At 47.9% G+C, this 17,180-nt stretch overlaps 1 protein-coding gene across 1 annotated transcript in view; it reads left to right on the top strand.

Annotated features, from left to right (window-relative positions):
• The window catches only part of TTC6 (tetratricopeptide repeat domain 6), a 1,229,706-nt gene that overhangs the window by 376,788 nt on the left and 835,738 nt on the right, over positions 1–17,180 (top strand). The gene's annotated exons all lie outside the window — the stretch shown is intronic.

Raw genomic sequence — 17,180 nt, 5'->3', positions numbered from 1 at the left:
GAATTTTTTTCGATTGTGTGTAAGGATGTCTTTGAAAAAAGACCAGGTTTAAACCGTGTGGTGTCTGTCACCGCATGATGTCGGTAACCAACCCCCACCTTATCTGTGTCCGGTGTCCTGAGCCCAACCTTGGCTCGAAAACGCGCTCGGACTGTCAGGCTATGGCTTTGAAGGCTTTGCAAGAGCGGGCTATGAAGCTCCTTGTGGCCCGGCAGTAGACACCATCCAGCGAGACTCAGCAGAGATCCTGGTCCCGATCGATGAAGAGGATGCCACGGGACTGCTCCCAGAGCCCAAGGCCTCTTTATCGCAACCAAGGTTATTGTGGCACTCAGGGAGGCACAAGAAGAAGTCCAAGCGGACTTCATCTTCGCTTTGACTGTTGTCCATCGACGAATGAGGCAAGGTGCGGCGACGCTCTAGGTATGGTTCTGTGGAGCCCAAGCCAGGGTCGACTTTACGCCTCCCTCTCTTTCCTGGAGCTGAAGAGACCCTCACTCAGATGAATGATTTTTACAAGACTATGTGCTGTGTATTTGAGCGGGCCAATTCCTCTGGTGAGCCCTTGGGCCCCATGGGGTCAGAAGGGGCCCCATCGGATTTAACGCAGTTGGCTCCAGCAACGGCACCAGTGGGGCTTCGGGGATCTGGGATGGTGCCAGTTGTGCCAACGCAACCTTTCCTGGCGTTGGAACTGAAGTCGGTGGCTTCGGGGCTGCTGGTGCCCACTGGCGGTTTTTAGCAGGGCCGGACTGGGAACCAAAACCGTCCCTGGCAAAGTGCTTGGGAGGGGTTGGGTGCGACAGCGCTCTTTGGCAGGATCCGGTTCTCGGCCGATTTTATTACAGGGCCGATTCTGCAGCTATGCTGCAAAAATGGCCCAGTTACAAAAAAGGCCACCAGGGGCCCAAAACCGGCCCACACCCATGAGGCCCACCGGGGGATTGCCCGGTGCCCGCAACGGCCAGTCTGGGCCTGGGTTCCAGCCCCATCCTTGTCCCTGACGGTATGAAATCGAAAGGGCGTCGCTCAACGCCGATAGAACCCAGAGGTTCTATGTTGTCGCCTGAACATTTTGATGATGTTTCAGGCATGGGAGAGGATTGGGAGGGCTCCATCGACCCTTTAGAACACCAGGGTGTTTCTGCAGAGCAGATTGTCTAGTATGGGGATCTTAGAGAGGCTAGTGGACTGGACACTTCCCCGGATACTGGCATGCTATGTCCACCAACTGTGGCTATGGGGGAGGGGCATCTATTTCCATGTTTGTCAAAAGAGCAGCCGAGGTCCTCGGACTGGACTTGCCCTCTTTGCAGGTGAGGACTAATCTCCTGACCAAAGTGCTTCAGCCTGGGGCTTTCACCTCTGAACCCCTTTTGCCCTTCAATGAGGCACTTACTGATGTGCTTCTAGGCACATGGTCCAAGCCTACCACTGGGCTCCTGTGAATAGGAAAATTGAACACTGCCATAGCTCGGCTCCGGGCGACCCACATCTCCTCAGCCAACACCCCACCTCTGAAAGCTTGGCGGTGCAGGCTTCTACCTCCCTGGGCGAGTTCCCTTCTGCCCCTCCGTATAGGAAATCCAAGAGGCTGGAATCACTTGGGGAGAAGATTTTGTCTTCCTCCAGCCTGGCATTGCGGTCAGTGAATACTGCATGCTTATTGGGCCATTTCTCCCACTCCCTTTGGGAGTCGGTTGCACAAGTGCTGCCAGAAGTCCCAAAGGAGGCCCAGGCTGTGCTCTCTCAGGCAGTTAAGGGCAGGAGAGATGCAGCAAATTCACCATAAGGTCAGGCCTTGACACAACTGATTGGCTCAGAAGAGCAATTTCATTGACAGTGGCCTTGCGGTGTCACGCCTGGCTTAGTACAACTGGCTTCTCGGGGGATATCCAGGCAAACTTGATGGACATACCGTTGGATGGATCCCGTCTTTTTTGGGGAGAAGGCAGACTCGGCCCAAGTGAGGTTCAAGGACTCTTGAGCTATGGCCAGATCCTTGGGCCTTTCTTTCACACCTTGTAGCCAGTCCAGCTTTCACCTCTGTGGGGGTGAGCCTTTTCAGAGGCTCACCAGTGCAGGGGTTCGCCCTTCTTTGCACACTGGTCCTTTTGACAGACAAAATAGAGATGGGCACAGAAGCTTTAATATTAAAGAGATATTTTATTAACACTCATGAGTGGAACTGTATCAATACATAACCCTCAGGCAATGTATGAGGCAGCACATGGAGTACAGAAACCATGGTGCTTATATACACCTTTTACTGCAGAGTAAGCATGGAGGTTCAAAAAGAGGCAGTGCAAGTGTACACACAAATAGCTAGTCACATATAAGGATACATGAGAATCACTTAGTCAATGGAGTGGGAAGACTTAAAGAGCTGCTGACATCAGTTAAAATAGCCTGACTGTTAAGTCTGTAACAGGTGCATTCTAGCAGCTACAGGCCTTTCTGAGCATGTGCAGTGCTCAGGCTCAGTGATGAAGGAGTTAACTATAGATGATGACTCAGGCGTAATAGAGAAGCAGGCAACAACGAAGACGGGAAAGCACATGGCAAACACATGGCTAACTAAAATGGATGCCACAAACAAAATGGTGAAAAAGAAAACAAGGGGACCCTACCCACAACGGAACCAGGGTAATTAATTATTTTAAGAAGAACAATGGCCCCTTTGGAATAGATACTGGATACTGATTTAGAAAGGTCATAAAATACGTATATAACAACAGGGTATGTGTGAGATGTCAAAGAGAAAGAACTACCAATACACCATTCTAGTTGTTCAATAAATTGTATTGAAAAAATTAAGTTGCAGTAAATAGTTCCATACATAAAGCAAAAATTATTTACAGTTGTGTAAAAGTGTCCCAAGTGAAAATATGAACCAAAGTATTAGAATAACAAATGTGAAAAAAATTACAAGGTTTCAATAATTTGCTGTTCATAAAAGCGACCACTTTCTTTCATCAAATTACATAACATCTATACAATCATAGAATGCTGTATTCAAAGGTTCGCTTTTCTTAGTTGTCGACGGCGTTTCGACCCTAGCATGGGTATAGGGTCTCTTCAGGACCTACGATATGGGACATCTGGGAGAATAAGATTATGTGTTTAGGAACTACTATAAGGGTGGAGTATTATATTTATTGTATGTCTGATTGCTAATCATTTATACCTGTTTTTCGTAACCGTTAGAATGTTGGTGAAGTTGGTGCAAACCGTGTATTGGTGAATTAAAAGTACTTACTAGGCAACCCAGCCGTGTTCTGTATAGGGAACAAAATAAGTAGAGTCCCTGTTAGGACAAGTGTGCACCACAGGGTACAGGGGCAGTGAGAAAAAATGTACAATGTTATTATATGTCCAACGATCACTTCACTTACCCCTAGTAAGGGTGTGCGTCTAGCGGTTCTGCGTGGGAGCACAATGGCTGTCTTCACGTAGTCAGAAGCTGTATTGAGGTGTGCAGATGTTTTCATTCATGTATATTAGAGGATTAAGTTGCGTTTGCTCAATGACAATGACCGTTTCTCCAGGGTGATTTCTGCATTAATGAAATGAAGAAACTGTGATTGTAAGGCTGCCAGTATGGGAGTGTGCTTATTAAAAGTGGGTTAAAATGAGTGGTGATTCAAGTGGCCTCCCACACTGCCTTTCGCCCGATTAATAAAAGCAGAAGGAAAGATGTCCACCCAAAATGAAACATGCCCGGCCTGATCAGCCAAGGATTGGTGGTGTGGCCCGCTGTTGTCCTGATAGAATTGATACGAGTGAGAAGAAGCACAAGGTTATTGTGCTCCTATTCGGGTCTGTACTGGGTCGTTCTCCAAGGTTTTTTCGGTATGCGCGTGGGTGCTATCATGGCTATTTCCAACCTTTGAAAAAGGTAATAAGTAACTGTATGGCAATATACGTTGCCTACGGCCCCAATTCTTGTAGCATAGTCAGGGCTGTATATAGTGATACGGTAAAAACCGCATAAAGCTTTACTGTGACCAGCTATTACTTTAAATCAATTGTTTAAAGTGAATCTAAAAATACCCCACGTTCCGGTTAAGACTGCAAAAGAAATAACCCCATGTAATTGGATATATGTGTATATTATAGTAATCTCCTTGGCAATTTCACCCATGGCAGGGAAAGGACTGCATCAGTCAGCCCTCTCCTAGGTTCAATGACAGCGAGCCCGAGTAATCGGGAGCTATTTCAGCTGTCAGCTGCAACTGGTTTCAGCCGTTGTCTCCGCCGCGTGCAGTCTCTCTGTAGCAGCAATGCTCTAATTTTGAGGAATGTTTGTGTAGAGTGAAGTGATGTCTAGCGTAGCTAACCAATCTGTGGAGTCATCAAAATGTTTGACATTGTAGATATAAGCAGCATAACAGTAGGAATATACATAGTATTTTCAACAGTTTCCAGCCCCAGGTAACAAATAATGTCCACAGCCAACCGGTTAAAGTCCATGTTCCGGTATCGGGGTGAATCTCAGCAGCAATTTTATGCAGTTTAGTAATTGCATCAAAAACTGAAGGGGCGTTATCAGGGATGTAAACACAACAGCTGCTCCCGATGATGCCATAGCAGTTTGGTTGGTTACTGCCTCTACAACATGTGTTACGCGTCTGAGTTTCCGACTGTTTAAGGCAGCACCAACAAAGAAGGACAATCCCAAATTAAAGTCATTATGTTGCTGAAGTGCAGTGTCAGTCTGATCCACCTCATTATGATTTATTGTCCTCTCTGTCCCGATTCTTAGAAATGTCATTATATAGTTTATAGTCTTTATAGTCTTTATGGTAGGATGCAGGAGCCAAAAACACAGGTGGCAACAGAAAGGACACATAGCAAGTACCTGACCAACCAATGGGTAGATGGTAGTATCCTTTATTCCTACATATAAAGAAGGTATTGTGGGATGACATAAAACTGCTGTTATTTACTCCAGTAATATTCAACACAAAAGTACAGTCGCTTTTCCCCACGGGAATACTTCCAATACTGTTCACACACAGGTCTGCTCGTGCTCTTGTAACAGCTATAACAGGAGGTCCATTTCCTTTGGTTGTTCGAGTATTTGGGAAAACATAAGGCATGGAGGAGTTTCCTCGGCAATACTCCTCCATTTCCCATACAGTTCCTTTAGCCTGTGGATCTCCTTCCTCATCAGGATAAAATACCTTATTTAACTGAAAATTTAGTCTCCCTACATCAGCACCAGTAATGTTAGCAATTTCAGATGTCCATAGCAAGGCAAACCAAGCCTGACAAGAATCATTGTGTGAAAACGGCAGAGGAACGAAAGGTGTTCCTCCCTTTTTCTTATGAACTGGCATCATTCCACTCACACAACAGTTATTATGTTTGTAGCTTTATGGGTGTGGTGCATCATTTGAATGAACATATTATTGAGGTAGGACATTCTGTGCTGCTGCTCATGATAGGGAAGGGAGAAGTAATGCTGCTCAATGGGGACAGGAGTAGTGACAGCTAGTAGATTTCGAGCAAGAGTTAATTTCTCTATAACCCATGTTATCGTAGCAATAATGATAACAAAGGAAGTGAGCATAACAATACACATGGACTTTCTGTTGTATACTTTCACAGCAGTCAATGTCTTCTCCCTAGGCATGTTTATCTCAACATTGAACAACAATGCAGATGGAGCTCTAAAGTCCTGGGCAGCCGTTGGTTTCTTCACTGAGAGTTAAGACAGGTGTCACTAAGAAAAAGAATTCCCCCTTCCCCCCTTCTTTGGCTCAGTCTTTCACTAACCTAGGACGGTTGCTCAACCAGTCTTTTTCAGCAATGCAGTTTCTCTCCGGGTCGCAGCTGATATCGAGATGCACTAGGGATCGTGTGGTCCGGGAAGACTTCCTCAGGTTGTTCAGGTGATATGGCTTGGCCTCTCTCTATGTTCAGGATGTCTCGATGGTCGGTGAGTGCAGCGGGCTCCACCAGGGCAGATCGCACTCTCTTGCAGTGGGTCGAGTGAATCACATTTTTCCTATTGGTCACTCGTACTGCAGTTCTGGTCGCCAAGAGCACCTGCGCAGGGCCGCGCCACCTCGGTTCCAAGCTATTCGACCTCTCAAAGACTTTGGCCATCACTTGGTCGCCAGGTCATAGATCATGGCCATCACCTCGCGACCTGTCACGAAGAGCTTCTCGAACCTGTTGATGAATAGAAAGCAAGCTGTCAGTCAACTGTGATAGGTAGTCACTCATAAAGACACAAGGTACATCATGTATAGGGCATTTATTTTATTTTATTTTTTAAATTTGTAAGGCGCGACAGCTACCCAAAAAGGGTTTCCCGGCGCTGAGACACAGCATAAAGATGGCAGGAGAATACTGGTTATTCTGGTTATTGTTCGAATAGCCAAGTCTTAACGTGCCTTCTAAACCTAACATGGTTTTCCTCCTTTCGAATGTAGGGAGGAAGTGCGTTCCAGAGGGATGGTCCAAGGTGGGCGAAAGATCTGCCTCCCATTCTTGCCAGTTTGAATCTTGGTACGCAGAAGTTGGCAGCTGATTGCGAGCGAAGGTTTCGCTTGGGAGTGTAAGGATGAGCCAAAGCTAAAAGGTATTTGGGTGCAATACCTGCTTGGATTCTGAACATGTAGTTCAGGGCTTTGAAACGGATTCTTCTTTCTACCCTGAGCCAGTGGAGTTCACGACGGTAGCTCGAGACTCCAGAATTTTTGGGGATTCTGCACAGTAGTTGAACAGCTGCGTTCTGGACAAGTTGCAATAGACTGACTACCGCTTTGTTGGAACCAAGGTACAGAATGTTGCCGTAGTCAAGCCATGATGTTATGAGGGGATTGACTACGGTTTTTTGAGTGGAGGAGGGCAGCATCCAAAGGATTTTCCTCAGCCATTTGATAATGGTAAGGCATAGGCCGACAACTTTGCTGGCATGTTGGTTCATGGAGAGGGAGCTATCCATGATGACTCCCAGATTACGTACTTGAGTAACTGGGGTGGGAAAATTACCCATCTGGTTTGGCCAGTGTGAAGGGTTCCAAAGATCTTGTCGTTTCCCTAGAAGAAGAATCTCTGTTTTGTCTCCGTTAAGCTTTAATTGATTTCTTGTCATCCAATTAAGGATATTTTGAAGCCCTAATTTGAGGAGAGATGGAGATGATGGACAAGATTCAGATAGGGAGAAAATAATTTGGGAATCGTCGGCGTAGGTCATGAGGGTAAGTCCAGATCTTTCGCTAGGTCGGCCAGGGGTCTGAGGTAAAGGTTAAAAAACAGGGGGCTCAAAATAGATCCCTGTGGCACTCCGTGAGGGGCTTTGAAGGTGTCGGAGCAGGCCAAGGTGGATGTTATTTGGAATGTCCGTTGCGCCAAGAAGGACCGAATCCATTCGAGCGCTTTCCCACGCACACCGTTTCTCTATAACGCCTTAATGAGTGTTTCGTGGGATATGGTGTCAAAGGCCGCGCTCAGGTCTAAAAGCACGAGCGCGACCGTTTGTCCGTTATCTAGGAGATTCCGGATGTGTTCCGTAACTCCTAGAAGGGTGGTTTCTGTCGAGAAACCAGCCCGAAAACCCGATTGCGAAGGGTGCAAGAGCGAGTTGTTTTCAGCAAAGGTGGATAAGACCGAGTGGACGTGTCTCTCTAAGCATTTGGAGAAAGCAGGGAGCAGAGATATGGGTCTATAGTTTGCTGGGTTTTCCGGATTTGCTGTGGGCTTTTTTAGCAATGGCGTTATCATGGCGTGTTTCCAGAGGGCCAGAACTGTGGAAAGTTCTAACGAGGAATTAAGCGTATCCACGATGATTTCCAGGGAGCGATCGTCCAGTTGTTTAATTACTTTAATCGGAATCGGGTCCCTGGGGGAGCCGGATTTGATGGTCTTAAAAATGGTCTTCAGTATGTTAACCGTGATGGGAGGCCAGGAGTCCAAGGTATTTTCGCTGGAGGGTGCATGTTCCGAGTCAGCAAAAGGGGATGGTTCATTGTTGTTGGTTTTAATGTCCCTGATGATTTTCTCGATTTTTTCGGTAAAGAAACAGGCTAGATCTTGGCATTGTTGAGTATTTAGAGGGGGAGCCGTGGCTGTGGTTTGTGCACCCGCAAGTTCTTTAACCTTATTAAACAGAGTTTTCGGTTCATTGGTTGCTTCCATGATGGTGTTTGAAACAAACAAGGCTCGCGCTTTCGCGCAAGCAGTGTGGTATACATTTCTGGCTTCATGGTAGGTCTTTTTTACGTCAGGGGCGTAGTCTTTACGCCATTGACGCTCAAGTGCCTTACATTTCGATTTTTCAATTTTCAAAAGGTCATTAAACGATGGGGCAGGGTGACGGTGTCTGTTTCCTTTGATATGAGGGGTGGGTAAACAGTGATCAGCGGCGTCACTGAGCCATTTTTGAGTAGCTACTGCTAAGCTGTCCAAGTTGTGACCGTTTCTAGGAGGGTTTTCATGGAGTGCTGAGTAAAGTTTTGCCATGTCCAGTAATTTCCAGTTTTTCCTGGACGTAGCTAGAAAAACAGATTGCATAGTGGTGGTAGGTGGGAGATTGATGCTGAATTTTACTAAATGGTGGTCAGACCAACAAATGGGGGTGGTGTCATGCCATTTTAGCTCGTTGATATTAGAAATAATGGGGTCGAGTAGATGGCCCGCTTTATGTGTAGGTCCAGAGTTGACTAAGGTCAGGTTAAGGGCCGTCAGATCATCTAACAAATTAGAGCAATAGGTGGTAGAAGGGTCGTCAAGATGTAAGTTGAGATCACCAATAAGTGAGAAGTTTTTGGAGGCTATGTAGTACGGAGTGATATGATTAGCTAGATTTGACGCCCATTGGGATGAATTGCCGGGGGGCCGGTATTTCAATAGGCCAGACATCGTGAAGTTCGGGTTAAAAGATATTTTAAAAAAGCCGGCTTCGCAGTCAGGGATGTCGACTGGTTCTAACGTACATTTCAAATCTCTATTAAAGATGATTGCAATTCCACCACCTAGTTGTTTATTTCTATCTATCCTAGTAATTGCATCGTTGTCGGGGAGGGCAGTAGCAACGTCCGGGCCAGCACTCTTGTGTAGCCATGTTTCTGTCAGGAAGAGGACGCTAGGTTTATCTTCCAATAGGAGATTAAAGATGTCTAATTTGTGTTTCGGTAGTGAGTGGCAGTTATTACTATAAAACAAGTATTCTTGTGCCTCAACTTTGCAGGGCTGTTTGCGTTTCCTGTGCCTCCTCGCAGCGTCAGGATAAGGTTTGCGGATGGTAATGGTAAGGTTGTAGTTTGGACAGGAGGTGACTCCTGTTTTGTGGAGTTCGAGCGTTGTACACCTAATGTTAGTGATCGGGCGTAGCGCTCTTAGTTGACTAGGGGATCTTACCAGCCTTTTATGAGTGGGCGGAGCATAGCCTTGTGCCCCGTGCCCCGTCCTGGCAGGACAGACACAGACGGGCTAGTCTTTGGCGTGTCTTCGGCGTGCTGAGGGCGCGCCCGCTGCGCTCGTCCACTGCGCTTCCGAGGAGTGAGCATTGTTATGGGGAGGGAAAGGGGCGTGGCTAAGTGTAAGGGGCGTGGCCCAGTGTCTCGTGGGTGGTGATGGCGGCGAAGTTTTGGCCCTCCCTACAACAGCGCTGGCTCCGCTGCGCAAGAGTGTCACCAAAAACCCAGAGACAGCTAGAATAAACTAAGCAACTAGGAGAACACAATTTGTTTTTAAAATCAACAATGTGCAAAATTAGCAAGGATTAAAAGTGAGGAACGACACCCGCGGCTTCTGCCTCAGGGGTAGCTATCTGTCAATGCCGGCTTGTACCTCAGCGCAGCAATTTATGGTTCCGAAAGGGGGCGTGGCTAAGTGTACGGGGCGTGGCCCAGTGTCTCGTGGGTGGTGATGGCGGCGAAGTTTTGGTCCTCCCTACAACGGCGCTGGCTCCGCTGCGCAAGAGAGTGTCACCAAAACCCAGAGACAGCTAGAATAAACTAAGCAACCAGGAGAACACAATTTGTTTTTAAAATCAACAATGTGCAAAATTAGCAATGATTAAAAGTGAGGAACGACACCCCCGGCTTCCGCCTCAGGGGTAGCTATCTATAGGGATTCCTAAGGCATGGCTTAGGAATCCCCAAATATTCATTGGCCTCCCAAATAACACCTCATACGGTTTGAGGCCAGACTATGTATGTGGCACTGATCTAATAGACAGCAATGCCAAAGGCAGTGCATCAGGCCATTTCAGAGCTGTGGAAGACTGTATTCTAGTCAACTTAAGTTTGAGAGTAGAATTATATCGTTCCACTATCCCTGCTGATTGTGGGTGAAAAGCAGCATGGAACTTCTGCTTAGTTCTCAAGTCAAGTCAAGTCATAGAATTTGTATAGCGCACTACATACCCAGAGGGTCTCAAGGCGCTTAGACAGGGGAGGAGGATTACTTGTCAAATATCCACGTTTTAAGTTGCTTTCTGAAAGCTAGGTGGTTCTGGGTAAGGCGAAGGTGAGCGGGGAGTGAGTTCCATGTTTTAGCAGCTAGGTATGAGAATGATCTGCCTCCCATGGTGGTCTTGTTGATGCGAGGTACAGTGGCGAGAGCTTGGTTGGAAGAACGTAGTTGGCGGGAGGGGGTGTAGAAGGACAGTCGTGAGTTGAGGCATTCTGGTCCGATGTCGTAGAGAGATTTGTGTGCGTGGGTTAGCAGTCGGAAAGTGATCCGCTTATTGACGGGAAGCCAGTGGAGGTCTTTAAGGTGACCAGAGATGTGTTCGTTGCGTGGGATGTCTAATATGATCCTGGCTGAGGCATTTTGGATTCGTTGGAGTTTCTTCTGGAGTTTAGCGGTAGTGCCAGCGTAGAGGGTGTTTCCGTAGTCCAGTCGGCTCGTGACCAGAGCATGGGTGACTGTTTTCCTAGTTTCGGTGGGGATCCAGCGAAATGTTTTTCTGAGCATGCGTAGAATGTTGAAGCAGGAAGAGGATACGGCGCTGACTTGTCTGTTCATTGAGAGTGAAGAATCCAGGATGACGCCTAGGTTCCGTGCGTGGTCTGTCGGGATGGGTGCTTTTCCGAGGGCTTCCGGCCACCAGGAGTCGTCCCATGCGGAGGGGGATGTCCCTAAGATGAGGACTTCTGTTTTGTCTGAGTTCAGTTTCAGACGGCTTTGTTTCATCCATTCGGCAACTTCTTTCATTCCTTCGTGTAGGTTAGTTTTGTCGGTGCTGGGATCTTTGGTGAGTGATAAGATCAGTTGAGTGTCATCCGCGTAAGAGATGATGTTGAGGTTGTGTTGGCGGGCGATGGCCGCGAGGGGGCTCATGTATACGTTGAAGAGGGTGGGGCTGAGTGAGGATCCTTGTGGTACGCCACAGATGACTTCAGTGGCCTTGGACTTGAATGGTGGGAGGCGGACTCTCTGGGTTCTTCCGGTGAGGAACGAGGTGATCCATTGAAGTGCTTTTCCTTGGATTCCGATGTTATTGAGGCGTTGTAAAAGGGTGCTGTGGCAGACTGTGTCGAATGCTGCAGAGAGGTCGAGGAGGATGAGGGCGACTGTGTCTCCATTGTCCAGTAGAGTTCGAATGTCGTCTGTTGCTGCGATGAGGGCGGTCTCAGTGCTGTGTTTTGCTCGGAAGCCAGATTGTGAGGAGTCGAGGGATTTGTTGGCTTCGAGGAAGGCGGCGAGCTGGTTGTTGACAGCTTTCTCGATGACTTTGGCCGGGAATGGAAGGAGCGAGATGGGGCGATAATTTTTGAGTTCGGTGGGGTCCGCTGAGGGTTTTTTCAGAAGGGCGGTGAGTTCAGCGTGTTTCCAATCTTCCGGGAAGGTGGAGGAGTTGAAGGAGCAGTTGATGACGTTTCGGAGGTGCGGTGCTATGATGGAGTCTGCTTTGTTGAAGATGTGGTGAGGACATGGGTCAGTGGGGGATCCTGAGTGGATGGAGTTCATCAGGCGGATTGTGTCCTCAGTGGAGATTGGGTTCCAGTTGTTAAGGGTGTTCACGGGGGGAGAATGTTCAGCAAATGGTCGGGTGGGTTGGTCTCCGGGATGGTTGTTGAAGCTGTTGTGGATGTCTGCAATCTTGTTGTGGAAGAATGAGGCTAGGGAGTCGCAGAGGGCTTGAGAGGGGGTGATGTCGTTGGAGTTGGCTGAGGGATTGGTAAATTCCTTGACGATGTTGAAAAGTTCCTTGCTGTTGTGGGCGTTGCTGTCAAGTCGATCCTTGAATGCTGTTTTCTTGGCCTTTCGGATTAGTTGGTGGTGAATGCGGGTGGCGTTTTTGAAGGCGTCCTTGGTGCTAGTGGTTGGGTCTTTTTTCCAGGCCTTTTCAAGGGAGCGGCAGAGTTTCTTGGACTTCTTAAGATCATCGTTGAACCATGAGGCCTTTTTGCTGCCAGGTTTGCTTTGACGTTTTTTCAGTGGTGCTAAGGTGTCGGCGGTGTTGGATAACCATAAGGTGAGGTTGGCGGCGGCTTCGTTTGCGTTAGAAGAGTGGGCTGGGGTGTTTAGAAGGAGCGATGCGGAGATCTGGTCTGTGGTGATTTTGTTCCAGTTTCTTTGCAGAGTTGGTTGGAGGTGGTTGATGGGTTTTGGCTTGTTGTAGGTGAAGTGAACGCAGCTGTGGTCAGTCCAGAGGAGATCCGTAGTGTGGCTGAAGGAGACATGATTGCTGGAGGTGAAGATGGGGTCGAGTGTGTGACCTGCGATGTGGGTGGGGGAAGTGACTAGTTGTTTAAGTCCGAGGTTGGCGAGGTTGTCTAAGAGGGTGGCGGTGTTGCGGTCGTTGATCTTTTCAAGGTGAAAGTTGAGGTCTCCCAGAAGGATGTAGTCTTTGGAGGGGAGCGCGTGTGGGGTGATGAAGTCCGTGATGTCTTCACTGAATTTTGCGCGGGGTCCTGGTGGTCTGTATAGGAGGGTGCCTCTGAGAGTGGTCTTGGGGTCGATGTGGATCTGGAAGTGAAGGTGTTCGGAGTTCGCGAGGTTGGCGTCAGAGCTGGTTGAGATGCGGATGGATTTCTTATGGACGATAGCGATTCCTCCTCCTGTATGGTCGGTGCGGTCCTTGCGTGTGATCTTATAGTCTTCAGGGATGGCAATGGTGATGTCTGGGGCGGAGGAAGCGTTCATCCATGTTTCTGTTAGGAAGGCGACGTCTGGAGAGATGGTGTCTAGTAGATTCCAGAGGTCGATGGCGTGTCTGTGGATCGAGCGGGTGTTGAGAAGGATGCATTGTAGGTGGTTGGGATCGGGAGTCTGTGGAGTGCGTGGCGGAGTGGTTGTCGGTGCCGCTGAATTTGCAGGAGTAACAGGAGAAAGGTCCATGGGTGTGTCCAGGAGCGGCTTGGATGCAGTTGGGGGCGCGGCCGGGGTTAAGGGCTAGGAGGGTGGCGGCATCGTAGGTAATGCGGGGGGCTGGGAGGGACGGGGGCCAGGGGGTCTGGCGCTGGGCGCGGTCCAGGCGCGGACGGGCGTAGACGGGCTTACCTTTGGCGCACCTTCGGCGCGGATTGGGCACGGACGCTGCGCGTGAACGCTGCGCGCGGGAGCTACTGTCATATATGGATGGTGGAAGGGGAGGGGCGAGGGCGGCTCAGCTGGGAGGCGGGGCGGGTTCACTGAGCACAACAACAATCAAAATGGCAGCGGAGCGCTGGGGGGTAAACAGACGCGCAAACAGAATACAAACAATGGCAGATAGAGTCCAAAGCAAAACAGAGCTAAAGCTGCTTAATTAACTAACACAGAGCACAAAGCGGCAAGTGAATGCAGAAGGCAGAATGCAATCAACGATACCAAACGCTGGGGAGCGACCACTCGGCTCGAGAGCTGAGAGCGAGTCACAGCGCTTGGAGGGGAACGAGCGCTGGAAGTAGTTTGTGGGAGGGCGGCTCAGCTGGGAGGCGGGGCGGGTTCACTGAGCACAACAACAATCAAAATGGCAGCGGAGCGCTGGGGGGTAAACAGACGCGCAAACAGAATACAAACAATGGCAGATAGAGTCCAAAGCAAAACAGAGCTAAAGCTGCTTAATTAACTAACACAGAGCACAAAGCGGCAAGTGAATGCAGAAGGCAGAATGCAATCAACGATACCAAACGCTGGGGAGCGACCACTCGGCTCGAGAGCTGAGAGCGAGTCACAGCGCTTGGAGGGGAACGAGCGCTGGAAGTAGTTTGTGGGAGGGCGGCTCAGCTGGGAGGCGGGGCGGGTTCACTGAGCACAACAACAATCAAAATGGCAGCAGAGCGCTGGGGGGTAAACAGACGCGCAAACAGAATACAAACAATGGCAGATAGAGTCCAAAGCAAAACAGAGCTAAAGCTGCTTAATTAACTAACACAGAGCACAAAGCGGCAAGTGAATGCAGAAGTCCGTTGTCACTCCACAAAAGTCAGCAAATTCCGAATCTGGGGAAAAACTCCTTTAGAAGCACCTTTGCTGTAATAAGAGCTGTATTATCTTTCGTAGTGTATGCCTCAATCCATTTACTAAAGGCACATACCACTACTAGGACATACTTCAGGTTATTACAGTGTTCAAGCTGGATGTAATCCATTTGCAGAACCTCAAAATTTGCAGTTGAAGTGGCAAACCCTCCTGTTGGAGTTCGCGTTCCCTTTCCAGGATTACACTGGAGACAAATCAGACAAGACTGGACTATCTTTTTAGCTGTGCCGGCAATTTCAGGATGATCCTAAACTTGCGTAAGGAAGTTCGCTATTGAGGATGCTCCAACATGTGCTGGCGCATGTGCCATATGATCGTAGGGTGTAAATAGGCTGTAGGCAATCTCCATTTGGTCATGTCTTTATTTCCCCAACAGCCCTCATCATCCACTGTTTCCTCCTTAGACCATTGCTCTAATTCTTCATCAGAGGCAGATTGCCGCATGTCCAGCACTTCTTGCCTGGCATCATGCCAACGTTCAGCCTGTGACTTAATCACGTACATAGATGTAGTGCTTTGCTGCATTGCAGTCTCACGGGCTGTGTGATCTGCGAAGGCATTGCCCTGTCCTATTTTATCAGTCACTTTCTTGTGTGCACTGCATTTAACAATCGCTATTTTTTTAGGATATGTCAAAGCAGTAAGGAGATTATGCACTAATTCTCCATGTACAATTTGTGTCCCATGTGATGTAAGAAAGCCTCTTTCCGTCCAGAGTAGACCAAAATCATGAGCCACTCTAAAGGTGTATTAGCTATCGGTGTAGATGTTGACAAGTCAGTACTGAGTTCACACGCCCTTGTTAATGCTATCAACTCAGCTGCCTGAGCTGACTTTTGGGGAATGCGAGCTGTCTCAACTACCTTCTGAAGTATTGTGATTGCATATGCAGCTGATGTCGTGCCATGTGGTAGTTTCAAACAGGACCCATCATACCACAATTCCCCATCAACTCTTGAAAGGGGCATATCTTGCAGGTCAACACGATCTTTGTTTGTTACTCAGTAAGGAATATACAGTCATGGGACTCTTGTGACTGGGACTGAGTAGCTGGGAATGGCAATTGAGTAGCCGGATTAAGAATCAAACATCTTTTCAAGGTGATATGAGGGGTCAAAAGTGTCAATTCATATCCTGTCAAACGAGCACTAGTTAAGTGCTGTGTTTTTGTTTGGTTCAACAAGGTGTCAACTGCATGGGATACTAGCACAAGCAATCTGTGTGACAAGACTGTCCCCTCACTCTGACGTATGAACACAGCTGCCGCTGCTACAGAGCGAAAACGCCCAGGCAACGCATGAGTGACTAGATCGAGGACAGCTGAAAAATATGCACAAGGACGCTGTTTATCACTGTGTGACTGGGTTAAAACGAGAGAGCACAACCATCCCTCTTGTGTACATAGGGTGTGTAGTCTGGAGTGCCTAATACTGGTGCAGAACATAGAGCTTGACGCAACTGCTGGAAAGCAATCTGGCATTCATTAGTCCATGGGAGGGACATTGGAGTGTCTTTAGTCAAAAGGGGCAACAAGGGTTTAACAATGTGAGAAAAGCTAGGGATCCACTGCCTACAGAAAGAAGTAAGGCCAATCAATGCACAAACATCCTTCTGAGTACGGGGCACAGGCATGTCTGAAATAGCTTGAATGCAGTCTGGTGTGAGTGCACGTCCCTACTTAGACAGGAGGTTCTTCCTAGAAACCTTGTGACGGTGAGTCGCAAGAAAGGAAAGCAATGCCAGGGTTTCTTCTTCACACTGTTCAGGGGTATCCACAGCCAACAAGAGGTCATCGACATATTGTATGAGAGCCACCCCTTTTGAGACAGGGAAAGAATCAAGCTGTCTTTTCAATGCTTGGTTGTAAATGCTAGGACTCTCTGTATACCCCTGTGGAGCTCTACAAAATCTGTAGGATCGATTACTCAAAGTGAAGCCGAACAAATAACGGCTATCAGGATGAATAGGTATCGAGAAGAAAGCGTTCTTCAAATCAGTCACACTGAATGTAGTTGCAGTTGGAGGAACCATAGTAAGTAGTGTCGTGATGTCAGAGACTACTAGATATTGGGGGACTACAATCTTATTAACTTCTCGCAAGTCAATGATAACCCTGTATATTGTAATATCAGTGTCTTTTTTCAAAATGAGAAAGATAGGACTATTACAAAAATTGGAAGGGACTTCTTTCACAACTCCTACCGTAATCAGAACTGGAACAATACGTACTAGTGCCTCTTCACCTTCACGTGATATTTTATATTGAGGGAGTCGTGATAATGAAGCACCTTCCTGTACTTGAATGTGGACTGGTGGGATAACTATTTGTCCTACATCAGTATCTGAAGTAGCCCACAAGGTACCAGGTAGTGATGACAAAGCAATAGCTTCTCTAATTGACATGACCTTTTAACCATAGGGTAATTGTCATTCAGAATAACATGCACACCTTCTGGGTAACATCGTATCGTAGCACGAAAATGTTTGAGCATATCGAGACCCACAATATTATCCGGTGTGTTAGGGGAAAGCAAGAATGGACATACAGCAGTGAATTTATCAACATGAAATGGAAGCTGTTCTGACAGTGGGCTAAGGGAAGCTGTCCCATCGAATCCTATCAATGTTATATTTAAGCCAGACAGGGGAGCCCTAGGAACCAATTATTTAGACAGGGCGCTACGAGTAGCTCCTGTATCAACCAGAAACCGATCAGTAGAAACCAAGATATTTGCATCTACATAGGGACT

The sequence above is a fragment of the Lissotriton vulgaris genome, chromosome 9 (genome assembly GCF_964263255.1).
Source record: "Lissotriton vulgaris chromosome 9, aLisVul1.2, whole genome shotgun sequence".
In the NCBI taxonomy this organism is placed as follows: domain Eukaryota; kingdom Metazoa; phylum Chordata; class Amphibia; order Caudata; family Salamandridae; genus Lissotriton; species Lissotriton vulgaris.
The sequence above is the reverse complement of the archived record's forward strand: the minus strand, read 5'-3'. Positions and strand labels throughout refer to the sequence as shown.